This window comes from Dipodomys merriami, unplaced genomic scaffold (assembly GCF_024711535.1).
Source record: "Dipodomys merriami isolate MVZ:Mamm:240054 unplaced genomic scaffold, mDipMer1.0.p SCAF_164, whole genome shotgun sequence".
In the NCBI taxonomy this organism is placed as follows: Eukaryota; Metazoa; Chordata; class Mammalia; order Rodentia; family Heteromyidae; genus Dipodomys; species Dipodomys merriami.
Window position 1 is genome coordinate 2280669 of NW_027202982.1, and position 19339 is coordinate 2300007.

The 19339-nt window shown below is 33.2% G+C and overlaps 1 long non-coding RNA gene across 1 annotated transcript in view; it reads left to right on the forward strand.

The window, feature by feature from the left end:
* LOC138828796 (uncharacterized) overlaps positions 1-11954 on the forward strand; it is a 188907-nt gene extending 176953 nt beyond the window's left edge. The window contains exons 7-8 of the long non-coding RNA XR_011372365.1: positions 10094-10185; positions 11905-11954. This is a non-coding gene — a long non-coding RNA (uncharacterized lncRNA). The remainder of the gene's footprint in view (positions 1-10093; positions 10186-11904) is intronic.
* The last annotated feature ends 7385 nt before the right edge of the window (positions 11955-19339 follow it).

Here is a 19339-nt window from a genome sequence, read left to right on the forward strand (position 1 = left end):
GAAGATCACTGCTTCAAGTTGGGCAATTTTGCTCATGTTATTGCAAAAAAAAAGATGATATTATGTACTGTCTAGATTTTATCTTGGAATTTTTCCAAGTGTCTCACAAGGCCTTCATACTAAAATATGAGTAACAAGCACAAATGATCACAATTGAAAATAATTTTAAATGCTTCTGTGAGTAGACAGACAATATAATAAATACATAAAATATATAAAATCAGTAGTGCAGTATCAGCTTGCCTTAAAGGTATAAGTTGCTGGAAAGGATATCTATCTGGGCATCCATACATCACAGAAAAGAAATATACTTGAAATAGGACTCAATATTACAATGGGAGAAAAGAGTTTTACAGGAATTATTTACAGTTAGCTTTGTATCACTACTTTAAAAAAGTCCAAGATAATCAAATTATAAATTAAAAATGTTTATTTTATCTCATAGTTTTGGAGGATACAGTACATGATAAGTTCCTGTAGCTTTTAGCATGTCATGAGAAACACCCTGTAGCAAAATCATATGACACTATGAAACTATATCCTTGCATACTAAGGGGCAAAGACATGAAGAGGAATTGTCTAGCATCTTATTAACCTCTCAAGGACATGTGGACAATAACCAATAACCTAAAGACCTCTCCCACTAAGGAGACATCTCTATGGTGACATCTATGAACCAGCATTTAATCTGTGGTCCTTGTGGTATTCAAGATGCAAACTATTAAAAGATGTACAAAAATAATTTATAAGAAAAAGTTACAAAGGCAAGGTTTTTAATTCACATTTTTGAAATTATAATTTACACAAAGTGGTTAAAGGTACTTACAAGAAATATAGATGCACATGTAAAGTCTCTATAGGCAAAATTACCATCTGTGAATTTTGTGAGTACCTATCATTCATCATTGCCTCTTGGAGCAATATCTTTGCATATCTTTTTCTGTGTGACTTCTTTTTTTAAGTTCTGCTAATAAGTCATTCCCAATTACATTTTATGCAAAAGATAAGAAAAAGAAAACATAAAATAAATCTTTGCATTCCTAAAGTGAAGAAAATATTGAGTACTACTCAAACGCAGACAGTGAATTAGAAAACCTCACAGGTAAATATTTTTTCCTGATTTTAATAAAAAAATTCACAGTTTTCCTGCCAATGTATGGGCAATCCACATTCAGAAGGGCATTTAATGTTTCAGGAGAAAGATGGTGATCTGCTTCTCTTTAGTAATTCAGTCAGGAACATGTGTGTGTGTGTGTGTGTGTGTGTGTGTGTGTGTGTGTGTGTGAATCCTTATGTGGCATAAATAACTTTGCCACTTTTCATTCAAACTGCATTGCTTCTATTCTTCTTCCTCCTCCAGAATTCTTTTACTACTTGTTATTTACATCTTTCAGCTATTTTCGGATCATTTTCATATTCCCTTAGCCAGCTATAAACATCATGTTGCGTTAATCTCCCCCTACAAATCAGAAACTCCTTTACCTTATTAAGTTTTTTTTTCTTTTTCTCTGACATCTCTCTAGCATTCCTACATCTATCTGCCTGGTATTGAATCTCTAAATTAACAGCATACATTAGCTGCACTTTCTCTAATGATGGCATTAATTCCATTTTAAATACATGATCTCTCTTTCCTCTCTCTCTCTCTCTCTCTCTCTCTCTCTCTCTCTCTCTCTCTCTCTCTCTCTCTCTCTCTCTCTCTCTCTCTCTGTGTAGCTATATTTATGAACATTTTTCTTTACTTGACAGTGGTACACCACCTTTCTTGATTAAATTATTATAATTAACCCAGTGTGTCTATATACCATCATTTCTAGATACATTTATTTCTCTAAGAAAAACATAATTTTGGCCATATTTGGTTGTGTGGGTTTTTTCCCCCTATGAAATTCTGTCCTTTCGTATCACACCATTATCATTCCATTACTATTTTTTCTCTTTGCTACTTTTTCCTCTTTGTAAAGGCATAAAATAAAGAACCAGGAATTAATACAGAATGCAAAATAATTACCTACAAGAAGATATTTCTTTAAGAAGTATTTATTATTGTTACCTTTATTAAGATGTTCATTTAATTATAAGTCAAAGAAGAAAAAGACTGATTCTCATAATTGAGACTACATGGAAGTAGAATTTTGAAATGTGTACATAGTGACATGGTACCTTGGTTCTATTTGCTGATTACTTGTTTTTGTACTAGTTTTCTTTTACTTCTTTTTTTTTATTATTGTGAAAATACCATACAGAGTGGTTTCAATTACATGAGCAAGGTGATGAGTACATTGCTTATCAAGCATTGTTGCCTCCTCCTTTGTTTCCCCTTCCCATCAATGCCCATTTACCCCCCACACCCCCTCCCCTCTGTACTCCTCCTCCTGTGCGAAAGTTGTAAAGTTCGTTTTTCGACATAATATCTTGTACATCTCATTGTTGCAATGGGTCCACCTGTATCCCTAGTTAAACAATTTTTTCCCTTACCCTCCATAAATGATACCAACATCAAATACAGTGAAAACAGGGATTATACCGTGGGGAGGGACATACAAACCAACAAAGAAATCATCTTATAAATATGTTAGAAACAATAGCAAGAAAGAAAAATCATTTTATTCCTTATCTTGGGGTTCATTTCACCGAACATCAACTTATCTGACCTTTTCTGCTTCACTCAGACATATATTAGTTATTGCAAATATGGGAAACCATGGGACCTATGTTTCTTAGGGCTTGGCTTACTTCAGTTAATATAATTTCTTTTCACGTCTTTCCATTTCCTAACAAATGGGGCAATGTCATTCTTTGTGATGGAGGCATATAATTCCATTGTGTATATATACCACATTTTCTTGATCCATTCATCTACAACTTTTCTTTTATTTCTTATAAAGATTTCTATTGCATTTAAGATGTCTTATGTTGGTCTTCAAAGTCTGATTTTGAATAACCTTCCATAGTGAAAGTACCAGAAAATTATGAACTTCCTAAAATATACTACATGACCTCCTGTTTGCTGAGGTAATGTTGTGCCATCAGTTCCCAAGATTCTATCTCTATTACAATTGTTTTGCTAAATTATATATATATATATATATATGTATATATGTACATATATATACATATATATGTACATATATATACATATATATGTACATATATATATGTATAAAGTTATTCTTTTCATCTTTCCACAGGGAAGTCTGAAAAAATTAGTAATACTCCATTTAAAATTTTCTCTAATAAATTTAATGTATACTTGAAGTCCAAAGTATGACTATGAAGTTAACCACAAAATTGAAAAGGTATATGATGAAAATACTAAATAGAACACAAACACGGTGAAACTCTTAAAATAATGTATTTTTGGCACATCAATTTTGGTTAGGTGAACTGTTTGTAGAGTTGAGATGCATTCAGTAATAAGTCCAAGAGTCAGGCTCGTCATTTCTGCATTCAACTTCCCCTTAGCTTGTAGTACATGGGTGTTTCGACAGAGATTTCTGTAAAGCTGTGGAGACAAAAATGTTTTAAACCAAATAAATAGCAAAACCTTATCTTTCCTAATCAAATAGTTAATTGCAAATTGACTTAATGTTAACTGAATTGTTTTCTTATTGCTGACTGAAAGCTTTATTTTTAGTAGACAATTAAATTAACTCAAATGTTCATTAACAAGTGAAAGGTAAACAAAATTTACCTGTTAACTTGGCAGAATATTGCTAAACTAAGTAAACATATAAAAATATACAAAACCACAACCAATCCGGTGGATTTACCAAATTATGCTACCAACTTATAGATGCCAAAAACAGGTGATATACTATATTATTTTGTATATAAAACTCTAGAAACTGAAAACTAATCAATTTTCAAGGTAGGCCAAGAATAGAGAGACATTGCTTCTTCTAAAGGACATCAGGAAGCATTCAAGAATGGCAGGAGTATAATTTTGTTTAATATCTTATTATTTGTGACAGTTTCCTGGGTATAACATTATGTAAAATCTATGAAAATGTGTATTTATACATATCCACATCATTATGAGTATGTATTATACATGTCTATGTACAGATCTCTCTCTCTCTTTCTCTCTCTCTCTATATATACATATACATATATATATATAGGTTATTTTATATTAGTGTTGTATAACATTTTCCTATTTAAATGATTCTCTTTAGCCAGGCACTTGTGGGATCATATCTGTAATCCCAGATATTCAGGAGTCTGGGATATGAGGATCTATGTTAAAAGCCAGCAATAAAGTCCATGAGACTCTTATTTCCAATTAACCAGCTGTGGCTCAAGTGATAAAGTGTCAGCCTTGAACAACAACAACAAATAGATTATACTTAATTCTTCATCCGTTGGTATTGATAACATATTTAAGATGAGACACTGTATAAAAATTTCATTTGAATTAAGAACTTTTAAATCAAAATTTGTCTTTAAACAAGGGAATCCCCTAAAAACCAACAGGACATTGTTACTATAATTTAAAATACAAATGGTAGATAATAATGACATAACCATTTAGCTACACATAACAAGATTATATAGAAATATTAGAACTCAAAGGGGATGTTTAAAATTCTTAGGCCATTTTGATCTCCTCTTTTTGTATACTCTTCAAAATACAGTCAAGTAAAACCAGTATTTTTTTTTAAATCCAGTACGTTTAAACCTATGATAACATTTAGTTGAGTCATAATATAGATTTTAAATTTTTTTCCATATTTCTGGATAAAATCAAAGAAAAATTAGAGAACATGTAGTTGCATTGTGATTAATTTCTACCAAATTCTCACTTTTAATTTGCCAGTTTCATGTACTAGACATCATGTTCATGTACATATCTTGTTAAAGGCTGTCAGTTTACCATTTGAACCATAGCTTCATATCAGCTTTGTGATGGTTATTTTAGAGATAGAGCCTTAAAGATGTCTTTACCTGGGCTGCCAGATCCTCCAGATCTGTTTCCTGAATAACTAAAAATGTTTCAAACTCTAGAACTTGGATCAAATATTTTATGCTTACTGAAATATATACTTATTTGTTAATTTTTATTTTTCTAAATTACAATATAATTTGGTAATTCATTGAAAAAAATAAATGTCATGAGACAAATGAAGATATGAGTGTTCATACATATGTAATATATATTATGTATGCAAACTATACTTAGCAATTGCTTAATTCACAGTCTATATATAACTATACAAAAACATAGTTAAAATAGCACATTAATTTACAGTAGTTTAACACTGTATCACTATATGTTAACTATATTTTCATTGAAACATGTAAACATTTAGTCAAAGTGGAAGAAGCTTAAAAATCACAGGATAGGAAATAACCCTATACTATGCTTTTGGAATTAAAATATGCTTCTATATATTGTAGGTAAATTAGCCCTCTTAATAATCCCATGGTGTCTACTAGTGAAGATAATAAGCTGGGAGCTGGTATCTAAAAATTGTAATCTTAGCTACTCAGGAAGTTGAGATCTGAGGATCCTGGTTCAAATTCAGCCTGGACAGAAAAATCCATCACTGTCTTATCTGCAATTAATCAGCAAAATGCTGAAAGTGGAGGTTTGTCTCAAGTGGTAGAATGTTAGCCTTGAGTGAAAAAACTAAGCAAAACCACCACGACCTGACAGGCACCAGAATGAAAAAAAAAAGAAAGAAGATATAGAGAGAAAGAAAGAAAGATAGAAATAAGGAAAGAAACAAAGAAAGAGAGAAAGAAACAAAGAAAGGGAGAGAGAGAGGGAGGGAGGAAGGGAGGGAGGGAGGGAGGAAAGAAGGAACGAAGGAATGAAGTAAAGAATGAAAGAAAGAAGGAAAAAGAAAAAAGAACTTGAACATATATATATATATATCAGTAGCAAATGAAGTCACTAAAATTAAAAATTATTTACTAACTGAATCTGTAATTATCTACTGATATTTTTATGAATCTATTATTTGTTATGAATTTTGCTATATTTTATGAATCTTTTTATTTTAATTATGTCTGTGTAAATGATTATGCTACAAGCTCATATATCAAATATTCCTTACATATTTGAACTTCTATATTTTAATTTCCTTCTTATAAAAATCTTGTGGTGAGTGGCTGGGAAGGTGACTCAGTGGTAGAGCACTTGCCTTGCATGCATGCATGCGGACCTGGGTTTGATTCCTCAGCACCACATAAGCAGAAAAAGCCGGAAGTGATGCTGTGGCTCAAGTGGTAGCTCTAGCCTTGAGTTCAGGCCCCACAACAGAAAAAAAAATTGTGGTGAGGTTATCATTTTAATGTCACAGTTTGCTATGTGTTTTGATAACCTCTGTTTATACACTCCATTCAATTACCACGGAAGTGTCAAATTCTGAGAACTTTTTTTCATTCAGTTCTGACTTTCTCTGAACTGATTCCAAATCTGCTTATTTTAAATGCATGCAAAATGAATGAAAATCTGTGCAATGCTTAGAACTTTGCTTGTGGAATTAAATGAGAAATCACTGCCAAGCATCACAAATATTCTGTCATTTTTCTTACTTAATAAACAGCCCTTTCTCATAGATTTTTTCATAGTTTTTAGCTAAATTAACTGAGTATGAGCCAGTCTAATTTAGATTCATCTGAAGTAATCAATGACAAAAATGGAGGGTTTTTTTTTTTCTGTAGACAAACATGAAATTAAATTGTGAAAAAGAAAAAAGAAAAAAATATTACAAATAAAAACTACCTTTGGGAAAAGATCTCGAGGCCACTATTAAAAGTTGAGCAAAAAGAAAAACACAATGGAAAGTTGAAAAAATTTTGTCAAAGGAATATTTCTCAATAAACATGCGGTTATATTCAGTTAGTATAATAATATCCTGGACAATAATAATCTTTAACCACAGTCTCAATTTAAATTAATAAACCTGGAACAAGTTCTTTTTTTTTTTTTTTTTTTTTTTTTGTCGCTTGTGGGGCTTGAACTCTTGGCCTGGGCGCTGTCCTTCAGCACTTCAGCTCAAAGCGAGCGCTCTACCACTTGAGCTACAGTGCCACTTCCGGTTTTCTGGTGGCTTATTGGAAAAAGGAGTCTCACGGTCTCTCCTGCCCGGGCTGGCTTTGAACTGCAATCCTCAGATCTCAGCCTCCTGAGTAGCTAGGATTACAGGCGTGAGCCACCAGCGCCCAGCTTGGAACAACTTCTTGTATCCTTTAAATGATTTACTTTTCAAGTAGTCTCTGAATTGTTTCCCTAGTGCTATTAGCCACTTCCAGAGTAACTATTAGTCAAAAAAAAAAACCAACATTTAATCTTTATCGTATTGACATCACACCTAACATTAACATTAACACACACATTAACATTATTGGCTGTAAAGTTCTCCAAACTATAAACTTTTAAGTTTCCCCAGCCAAATTTCTTCCTGTGCCTTAACAGATTATTTCTTCCAGGTTTTATACATCTTGAATTCTCTGTGAAAAGAAGAGATCTATGTATCAAATATATGTTATAGGTAGTATATATTTAAGTGTGTGTGTGTCAGTGTTCTTAAACAAAATATAAGTGAATATGTCTTCCATTTCCTAGACAGAAATGATTAATGGTACAAAAGAAATACACGTGGATCAGGCCATCATGGGTACTGAGTATTAACAGATAAGGGAATTCCCCAGGCAATAGTGTGGAATGTGGGATGTGTGTGTGACAGTGTGTGAAGGAAAATCCATGAGACTCTTTCTCCAACAAACCACTAGAAAACCAGAAGTGATACTATGGTTCAAGCTGTAGAGCGCTCACCTTGAGCTGAAGAGCACAGGGACAGTGCCCAGGCCCAGAGTTCATGCCCCTCAAATGACAATAATAATAATAATAATAATAATAATAATAATAATAATAATAATAATAATAATAATAATAATAATAATATAATTATTATATTATAATAATTATTATTATATTAATGATAATAATAATTAAATAATAATAATAATTATTATTATTATAGGAAATTAGACTAAATCCACAACTTAATTGTACAGTAATATAAAATAATGCATAATACATTTAGCAATAAGTACCATAAAAAATGGATCAAATTATTACAAATGTCATATTTTATATGTATATAAATATTTCAGAAGGATTTAAGAGTGGAAGCAGTGACATTGATCAATATCAATGGACTCATAAACTGACATATAGAATTGAAAAAAAACAAATGAAAAGTGTGCTTCAGAAAATAAATATATAAATAAATAAAACCAATACTCAATCATTGAGAAAAATTATATATATACTTATTTAAATGTTTATTGTTCCCATCTATACATTTTCTAGTGTCATATTTGACTACATGTGGTTTATATAATTATTTTTAAATATTTCCTTTTTGTTGATCAAAAAGCAAATATCCAGCTTTCAAATTATATGGCATTTTTCTTTTTTATTTTCGATGAATTTTCATTTTTGAGATAATTTTAACCTCTTACAGACCATTTCAACTTTTGGGAAAGCTGTAATCATACTGGATTAGCAGGAAAACTGTGCTCTGTTCATCTGTAATGTCCTCAGAGAAAACCATTCTCAGTGTATAAATCAAAAAGTTAGTTGCTACCTACTGAAGACTAGCTTGTTGTCTTTGTTTTTCTTTATTAAACCATCTGCATTAGAAATTCGGAGAAAAAGAACTCTATACAAAACTAGTTTGTGTGTGTGTGTGTGTGTGTGTGTGTGTGTGTGTGTGTGTGTGTGTGTATACGTGGACCTGTCTTTGGGGCATGAACTCAAGGCCTGGGTGCTATCTCTGAGCTTTTTTGTTCAATGTTGTCACTTAAGCCACAAATCTACTTCCAGCTTTTTGCTGGTTATTTGGAAATTAGAGTTTTGTGGAGTTTTCTGCTGGCTTTACACTACAATCCTCAGATCTCAATTTCTTTACTAGCTAGTATTACTGGTGTGAGCAACCAGAGCTCAGATAGAAGGCTATTTTTGTCTACTATTAGAGTTTATAATTGTCTTCACCCTAGCCTACCCTTCTTCCTAAGTTGTCACCAAAGCATTAAGTGCTCTTTTCTTACATCATATTTCCTTTTCTTCACTGAATTCTTGCCTTTTCTCCCAGCTTCCACCTAACAATACTGGGCACATATACAAATCATTTTAACCAAGTGAACTGTCTTCACATTTTATTTCTATTGTTTGCATTTTCCTGGCTATGTTTGTTGTATTCCTTATAACTCTTCACCATAATCATGTTCTTTGAATTATTTTTATAGCATGTCATATATAATAACTTTTGATTCATTTAAGTGGTTTCTGATTTAGAACATGTGGCTATGGACAAATAAGAAGTTACAGGAATATATGAGACTAAAACTAGAAACTAGTATACATCTTTCTCCTCCTCCTCCTCCTCCTCCTCCTCCTCCTCCTCCTCCTCCTCCTCCTCCTCCTCCTCCTCCTCCTCCTCCTCCTCCTCTTCCTCCTCCTTCTCCTCCTCCTTCTCTTCCTTCTCCTCCTCTTCCTTCTCTTCCTCTTCCTCCTCCTCCTCCTCTTCCACCTCCTCCTCTATATTCTTTCCTTTTCCTCCTCCTCCTCTTATTTTAATATGGCTTCAATCATAAGTTTTCTTCAACAAATGTGCTCCCCAAATCCATGACACTTTCTCTAAGTTTCAATAGCCTTTCCTTCCCTCATATTTTTATTTGCATCACTTGCTTGTCTTGAACAAGGGATTTTCAGAGTGACATGTACAAATATAATTCACCTGGCTCTGACTTGGTTCATCCTAAACCATGCTACTTGTTTCATCGACTTTGCGATTACAGTTTCATGGGTGTACTTAGGAAATCAGGAGATTTCACCCCATTCTCTTCACTTTTGAAAAGATGATTCATTGAAGGGAATATTATCCTCCACATTTATTTTTCCTTAAAGCAAGTGAATAATAGGAAACATTTAGCTGTGGAAAAGAGAAAGGGAAATCAACAAAGTTGAAATGTTCTGTGCTTGAGAACTCTTGCATACTACACATACATGATGTTTTTATTATGATTATTTGATATTTTGACTCTCCATTCATTGATTGATTTCATTACTTGGTAGGAAATTTACATTGTCCAAGATGTCTCTGACGGTTTTCCACAGCAGTTACCCGGCAATTTCAGCCATGGAAGACAAGAAGCACACACTTCACAGTAAGCTGGAAATATAATAGAGATCATTCTTTCTTGATACAGTATTTCAGTGAGTTGTTTATACTGAAAATGAAGAAGTTTAATTGTAACAAAGATGGTAAAGAATTGACAGACATTCTCTGTATATTTTGCATGTATATATATATATATATATATATATATATATATGACTCCATTTTAAAAGAATGAAAGAATGACTCAGTTTTCAAAAACTTCTGGAAGGGCTGGGATGTAGCTCAGGGGCAAAGTGCTTGCCTAGCAAGTGCAACGTCCTGGATTCGATCCCTAGTACCAAAAAAAAAAAAAAAAAAAGACAAAAACTTCTGGAGAAAAGTTTCTTAGGTATAAGAGCACTAGTAGGTGTCTTTGCAGTAACAGCTCAGAAGGAAATCAAATTAGTGCCAGTGGGACTTTTGTTCTAACTGAAGAGAAGCATTACTGTTGGAGAGAGTCAATCTGAGACTAATTTTTAAAAGACTAAAAAACAGTAAAGCATTTCAGCTTGTACTTCTGTGCTATAAAAGGATATTATCTTGATTAAAATGTATCTATTATATGGATTAGTTTTAGAAAGGGGCAGTAAGGTCTGCCTGGAAACTACATTATGCTTTTTCTCTCTTCTTAAAATGAGGAAAGAAATGTATGCAGGGATTTCTGGCACAATTAACTCTTCTACACTTTGTACCATGTATCAGTAACTAGATAGCATATTGATTTTTAGTATACTTTTCATTTCAAATAACAGCTTCTACTTTAAACTGGTTTGTGATTCCTCAAGGATTAGTGACAAGAAAAACATATAATAAAAACAAATGGGTCAATGCCATTCTTTCTGATGGAGGCATAGAATTCCATTGTGTGTATATATCACATTTTCTTGACCCATTCATCTACTGAGGGGCATCTGGTTGGTTCCATATTTTATCTATGTTAAATAATGCTGCAGTAAACATAGATGTGCTAGTAGCTTTAGTATGGTCTTGTTTGTGATCATTCGGGTAAATGCCCAAAAGTGGAATTGCTGGGTCATTGGGAAGCTCTATGTGGAGTCTTTTGAGGAACCTCCATACTACTTTCCTAATTGTAGTAAGTCAGGCGCAAAGAACCATAGGTCCCATGGTTTCCCTCATTTGCAATAGCTAGTATATTTCGGAGACAGGCAGAAAAGAACAGATAATTTGATGTTAGGCAAAATGTACCCCATGATAAGGACTCAAGTGGTTTTTCTTTTTTGCTATTGTTTCTAACATATTTATAAGGTGATTTTTTGTTGCTTTGTATGCCCCTCCCAAATGGTATAACCCCTGTTTTCACTGTATTTGATGTTAGCATAATTTGGGGAGGGGAAGGGAATAAAAACAAAATTTTTAATAGGGTTACAGGTGGACCCATTGTAACAATGAGAACTAGAAGACACTATGTTGAAAAACAAACTACAATTTAGGCTGGGGGTGGAGTGGGGGGATGGGGGGACTGGAGTTGTGGGGTGGGAGGGAAGGGATGGTAGGGGAAACAAAGGAGGAGGCAACAATGCTTGATAAGAAATGTACTCATTACCTTGCTCATGGAACTGTAACCCTTCTGTACAGTATTTTCACAATAAAAAAACTCATTAAGAAAAAGCATTGTAAGCTTTACATTACTTTGCTAAGGCTTTCAAATGAAATACCACACACAAGGTGAACTATAACAGAATTATTTGTTTATTCTCACACTTAGAGAGGCTGGAAGTCAAGCTGATGCTGGTGTTGGAAGCATCCTCCCCTCCCTTCCATGGGGGTACTATCTCCTCCCCTGCACTTGTTTTCCTGCTACTGTTATTCCTTGGGCTTGTTTCTCTACTATATTTCCTTGTCAATAAAGGATCATAGTTTATTTTCACTGTGTTATGCCCTAAAGGCCTCATTTTAACTTTTTCCTTGGTGTAAAATCTCTATTGTAAGTATCATATTCCTGGATAAGAGGGATGAGGGCTGAAAAAGTAAAGTTGGTGGAGGGGCACACTTCAGCCCAGGCACAGACATAGGTTCCTTTGGATGCCATCACTTGCATTCATAAATTTACTCTCACAATAATCTTCAGGGGATCTCACATACTCGAATTTGTATTTATTCCACTGTAATTTAATCGATACCTATCTGTGTCACCTCATAAAAATATAGTGATTAGTGTAAAAATTTAGAGGGTAAGAAATGAAAAATGTAAGAAAGAGAAAATAAAATTTTCCTGGCTAAGGATACAAATGTTTCACATAATGTAAACAGTGTCACAACCATTGACTCTTGTCAGTACTTGCAAGTTTTGTTGTCTGTGTGCTGATTGTAAAAGAAGTCTTCCATGTTTTGAACTTTTTAAAATCGTTTAGGGCAATTAAACCCACAAAAACCCAGAAACAAGGCCAAAATATGAAGCACTAAATTTGCATATCCAGATTTCCTATTATGTGCCTAGTAATATGCAAATAAGCCTTAGTTCCTCTTGAATAAGAATTTGATGGTTGCAATCCATCTCCCCAAATTATATGCCTAATGATTTTTAGAAATTTTGAGAACTACTGTGAGATCCCAAATGCTCATATGGAACTATAATAGAATCAAAAAGTATTTGCTCATTTTCATCCAACAACCTTGCTTTGCTACATTTATGCATGCACATGCATGAACATATAGGTACATGTATGAACGATCATTCTCATAATACCTAGATAATACATAAACATGTTCTCACAAAATCTAGATAATTCAAAGTACAATTAATATAGAAAGAATGGTTAGTGTCCTGACAAATGGTGATGTGATTATGACTTGAATTATTGTACCATGTACTTAAATACTTTAAGAAGTGAAGATAATGTGTCTGATAGATATTTCCTATTCAATTGTTCTTTAGTAGAATATAAAATTTATTTGCAAACTATTAGAAATTTAATTCTTTTATCCTTCTAGGCACTGGTGGTTCACATCTACAATCATAGATACTTAAGAGGTTGAGAGCTCAGAAAGAAGTTCTAAGCCACCCAGGCAGACAAATCCAAGAGACTCTCATCTCCAAGTAATCAGCAAAATTCAGGAGTTGCATCCTGATTTAAGTGGTATAGCATAAGTTCTGGGTGGTAAAATACAAGCGAGGCTGGAACCCTGAGTGCAAGTCCAGTAGTAATTTTTATGACTATCATCACTAACAGCCATTATTTACATAAATGTATAGAATAGTTTATTAATTTTTATGTCCAAGATCAGGACAGTCATTGACTGGAGCTTTACTAATTGAGTCACCTCTCCAAAGCCTAGTATGCTAATTTTTATAAACATTTTAAAAGATGTTTTGTTGTCTGTGTGTTGATTGGAAAAGAAATTTTCTGTGTTTTCAACCTTTTAAAATCTTTCAAGGCAATTAAACCCACCAAAACCCAGAAACCGTGACAAAACGTGAAGTGCTTTATTTGCATATCTGAATTTCCAATCATGTACCTAGTAATATGCAAATAGCCTTAGTTCCTCTTGAATAAGAATTTGATGATTGCAATCCTTCCCCCCCCAAATTATGAGCCTTATGATTTTTGGATTTTTGAATGAGATTTTTTTTATTCTCATGTGTCAATACTTTAATGTATTGCACTAATTTCCTATTGGACAATTTCATTTATGAAGTGTTTGGCTAAAGATTGTTTTTTTATCATAAATTGACATAATTTGGCCAAATTATAATGCCATACAAAACATACATACTGAAAAGCTCATTAGGACTTGGTAATTATAACTATGTAGGCGCTGAGGTCTGCAGGATGGTGATTTAAATGCAACTAAACAAAAAATCCTCCAAATAGCGACAAAATATCATCTAATATAATCTACTGCATGCTGAATATATTTGTATACGTGAACACAAATGTTATCCTTTATACTCTTTTAGTAAGTAATAGTATTCCCATTTTACAAAAAAAAATAATGCTTGCCAAAGAGAATTAAGTTCCCCATTAAATCAGTCTATAAATAAATGACAGACCAGAAAGTCATTAGATTTGAGACCCATTGTTGGCATTTCCAAGCTCAAAACTATTCAGTGGAGTTTATCTTTGCGCTAATATACTTGGATACTGAGTTTGAAATACTTCCACTGATGCTCTTTTCCTCCCATTAATAATCAAAATGGCTGTACAACACTTTCAATTAGTAACCAGAGGATTTCACTCTGTGCTGTGAGGTCCATTCATAGACGTGGCTCTCATTGCTTAGTCACTTTTGTAATTTAAAAATATTTTAATTTTATAGTCATATTACTGGAATATATGTCATTGACCTGTAATGAATAACTATATATCTCTATACATAAAAATGTTGATTTTGTATTTTTTTAAGTTTGAGTGAATCTATTTCGAAAATGTATGGATGACAATGAAATGACTCAATTATAGATGAAGAGTTAAAAGTCTAGTTATAGACTATTCAGATAAATGTGACATTGAGAGAAATATTGTGGATTCCAAAACAACAGCACATAAGTTACAGTACAGATATGTCTTACAAAACCATAGCAGATTCATATACAATGAATTTATTGACTACAAAAATAAACAAAAAGGGATAATGGCATAAAAAGTTAATACTTTTTATATGTTATACAGTTTACTAATTCTGTTAGATCCAATGAATATTTCTAGGAGACAAATTAGTTGTTTTGCTTTCTTTTGGTGTTTGTCAGTATTGAGACTTGAATTCAGGGACTCAAGTTGTATATTGTCACTCATGCAGGTGCTCTACCTTAAGCTACATACTTTCAGCTCTTTGGTAAGAATATTGTCTTGAATTTGTCTGCTCAGGCTGGCTTCAAACCAAGATCCTAAAATCTCAGCTTCCTGAGTATCTAAGTTTAGAGGCAGCATGAGCCATTGAACCTGGCTTTGGAATTAAAAAAAAATTAAAATAGAAATAATGTTTTGCATTCTTTGTTTGCATTCATTGCATTCATAGTGACAATATCCTCCTTGAATTCAGTTCAACCAGTATGTAGTGCATATTAACATGAAAAATGTGAGTAATTCAAAGACTGGAAAAATTATTTAAGGACATAAAACTTTTGCTGATTTCATACTATAAAGAGACAAATACTGTAAGCAAAATGATTTAATAAGTTATGCTAAACACTTAGATTGTTAACTGATGGATCATGTGAGGATCAGAAATCAATTGGTAGGTGTAGATAGACTTCCTGGATAGAATTCATTTTCCAGAAATGAGCAACCAGATGCCGTAGATAGACTGTTTAAACAAGACAGAGAAATTTTACTTTCATGAAATTATATTGAATCTGGCATTTTGTACAAATGATTAACTCATTGTTGAGGAATTTAGTACTTAAACATTATAAGAAATGTCGAGCAGAAGATACTGCTAGAGAAATGCTATTGTGAGTCTGTGGGCATCAGATTATAGCCAAGTTTGTTTCACCAGAGGTATTAAATTAACTTTGGAATGATGTAACTTAAGGCAAGTAATAGTTTATATAGCTTAACTGGAACACAAATGCTCACTTAAGCTGAGACCTAGAAATAAACTTTTGGATGAACTGCATAACTCCTTGCTAGAATAAACAATTGGTACTGGATTAGTGAAGAGAAACACTGTATATTTCTGGCAAACTAACAAAGACAAGGCATTTTTATTGCCTGTAAGTAGTTGTACAAAGGGATTGCAACTCAACATGTCATCCTATGAGTATAATACATCTTGATTCATGTCACTCCTTCCATCATTCCCACTCCCATCTCTCCCAACTCTACCCATTCCTCAGCTTACATGATTTCATTTTCATATATGTGCATTGAATATAATGTCTATTGCCATTCAACTTTCCTCTTTCCATTTATCTGCCACTGCCTTTGACCAATTCCTCCAGACACCTTACAAAGCTGGTTTCTGAACTTACTGGTTTTCATTTTGTGAAACTGTTTGCTAGTGTTCCAAAGAGTTACATCACTAAAATCCTCCCCAAGGATTCTTTGCTGTAGACAATTTTTGGGGGGTTTATGTTACATGACTCCTACATGTTTTTGAATACGTTTATAATTTAATTTATAAACACATGAGAAAAAGCATTTGCTCCTTGGCTGTCTGAGCTGGTTTTACTTCACTTAACATGATGTTTTCCAGGTTCAATCATTTCTTTCCAGTAGTTGAGCAAATTCCACTGAAACTATGCACCACAGTTTTTTGCTTCCACTCATGCATTTAAAGACATTAGTGCTGTTTGCATAACTTGGCTATAGTGAATAATGAGCAATGAATATGGTTGTATGTGGCTTTGCTGTGTACTGGCTTGTAATATTCTGGGTAGATGACCAAGAGCTGGATTGTAGGGGAAGCTTATGTTTTTTTCTTTTTCTTTTTCTTTTTCTTTTTGAAGAATCTCCAAAACTGCCTTCCAAAGTGGTTTTGCTAATTTATATTCCTCCCAACAGTGTATTAGGCTTCAAGCTCTCACATGGCCTCTTCAATCAAAGCCACAAAAATCACACTTCCACTTCCATCTTTTCTCTAGTTAATTATATCTAAGAGACCCATGGATTTTTTTCATGGCTTTGAACCTATTTCCTCAGATCTCAACCTTCTGAATACCTAGAACTATAGGCATCAATGCCAGCACCTGGCTAATACCCATTTATTTGCACCATAGTACTCAATATTTATTAATTATACATAAATCATATGACTGTAGAAAAATCTATTTTCAAAATAACAACAATATCTACAGTGTAATTTAAGATTTTATAAGCCAAATGTTAACCATATGTTCTATAAGCAATAAACAATTACAAAGTGAAGAAATATTGCTTTAAACAACTTACTTCATTCTTTCAGTTTTACAAGAAAATACACTATATCTTCTTAAGTTGTTCTTTAGCATAATACATGCATGCAATGTTTATTCAGAAATGACTTAGCCTAGTCAACATGATTGATAATGCTTAAATTAATTGGACAAGCTTTCCTGTATGATGAGATTGCATGTTTTAACTATATTAGGTGTCAAACAAAAGACACACTGAAGATTGGAAAAAGTTCAGTAGCCATAATAAATTTTGTGAAGGTTATTGGAAACCAGAATGTGCCATACATACTAGGTTGCAGCTCTTATTTTGCAAGAAGAAATCCTGTAGCTGAGTGACTTTATGTTAAATGGAATCTGTTTGTCAAAGGAGAACCAAAGCTTCTGGTTGAAATATATGAAGAAGCAGACAATAATCAATGGAAAAATTGAAAGAGAACTTTTTAGAATATGAGGATGTAAGTAAACTCTATACTTTAAATAAACACATCCTCTTATATTTTAAAATTTTATTTAATTTGATATTTCTTATGGGCATATATGAATAGTTAAATGTAGTATGATTGTCATGATTCTGCAGGTGAGTGTGGATATTGTGGCTTGAACAAATTAATAAAATTTAGCATCTATTCTCTTCATTCTAAACATAAACACTGTAGATATTCCACCATCTAAAATAGAATAGGCTCAAAGTACATCTAAACTAAGTTTGCTTTTCAAAGTAGTATCTAAGAGAAACCTAACAACAATCTCATTAAGGAGATCAATTAGGACATGATTACGATCTGTCTTAAAGATGGGGCTGGGATGTAGTTCAGTGGCAAAGTGCTTGCCTAGCAAGGGCAATGTCCTGGGTTCAATCCCCAGTATCAAAAAAGAAAAAGCCAAAAAATATATAGTTAGCCAGGTGCTGGTGGCTCATTCCTGTAATCCTAACTCTTCAGGAGGCTGAGATATGAGGATTCAATTCAAAGCCAGACCACACAAGAAAAGTCCATGTGACTCTTAATTCCAATTAACCACCAGAACTAGAGCTGTGGCTCCAAGTGGTAGAGATCTAGCCTTGAGCAAAATTGCTCAGGGACAGTGCCCAGTGCTGAGTTCAAGTCCCACAACCAAAAGAAAAAAAAAGGTTGGAGAATGTTCTTCATAGAGCAACTCACTCTAATTGTAGCTCTACATATTTTATGTTTACTTACACATCACATACATTGACTGATCTGCATTAACTTCAGAAAGAAAGGTTGAGAATTTGATTCAAGTATAAAGATTATTGATATTCAAACATGATCTTTGCAGTTTGACCATTGACAGCTGGTTCCCTTGGCTTTGCTTCCTATTTAAGCAATTCAGGAGTCTGAAATCCAGACAATCATAATTCAAAGCCAGTAAAGTCCATGATACTCTGTCACCAAAAGAACCAACAAAAATGTCAGGCTGGAGTGTGATTTAACTAGTAGGGTACACTGTGCAAATAAGCCAAAACAGTAAGAATCATTGAGCTGAAAACTCAATATAAATATCACTCTCCCCACAATGCAATAGTAATAGTAATAATTAATATATGACACTGATATGCTGTAGTACAGTGTCCTTATACTTATATCCAGTGTCCCTGCTGATTAAGACTCCAGCACAGTCTTATCCCAAGCACTTCAACATAGATAAATAAACAAAAAATAAACAAATGTACTTAATATAAATTTAACAGGTAGATTTTGTAAGAGATTATATATTCCAGAAGCAATATATCAGCAAAATATCTACATTGTAACACTCAGGCAAAAATGACGGGAAAACAATGCAACAAGAGCCAAATGGAATTATGAGGATAATTTATAAAACATAAAATGTTGAATGTGCACAAATACAACAGAGAGGGTGATTAAAGGTGAGAATCACAGGGAAAACAACTGAAAAATTTTCAAATTTGGTCAGGGATGTTAGGTCTCATCTGGACGATCTAACTACAAATACCATAACGCTATAGTTTGTTTTTCATCATCTAATCACTAATATGTAAAGACAAATAGGGCATCCTAAAATGGGCAGTTTTAGGTGCACATTTATTTCAAAGGATAAAGATCATAATATCTCAAAACAGTTTTAGACATGATGAAAACAGAGGAAATGGCTACAATTCTAACCTTCTATTACCATCCTTAAAACTAAAATACATGTTCTTATCAGGTAAAACATAGAGAAACCATCACTAGCCAAATGTTAGTAAAAGTAGTTAAGGAAACAGGAGCAAAGTTATCCACGCATAAAGCAGAGAAGGGAAGAAAAGGCAAGTAAGAGATTAAATTTAAAGGAAAATTAATTGTAT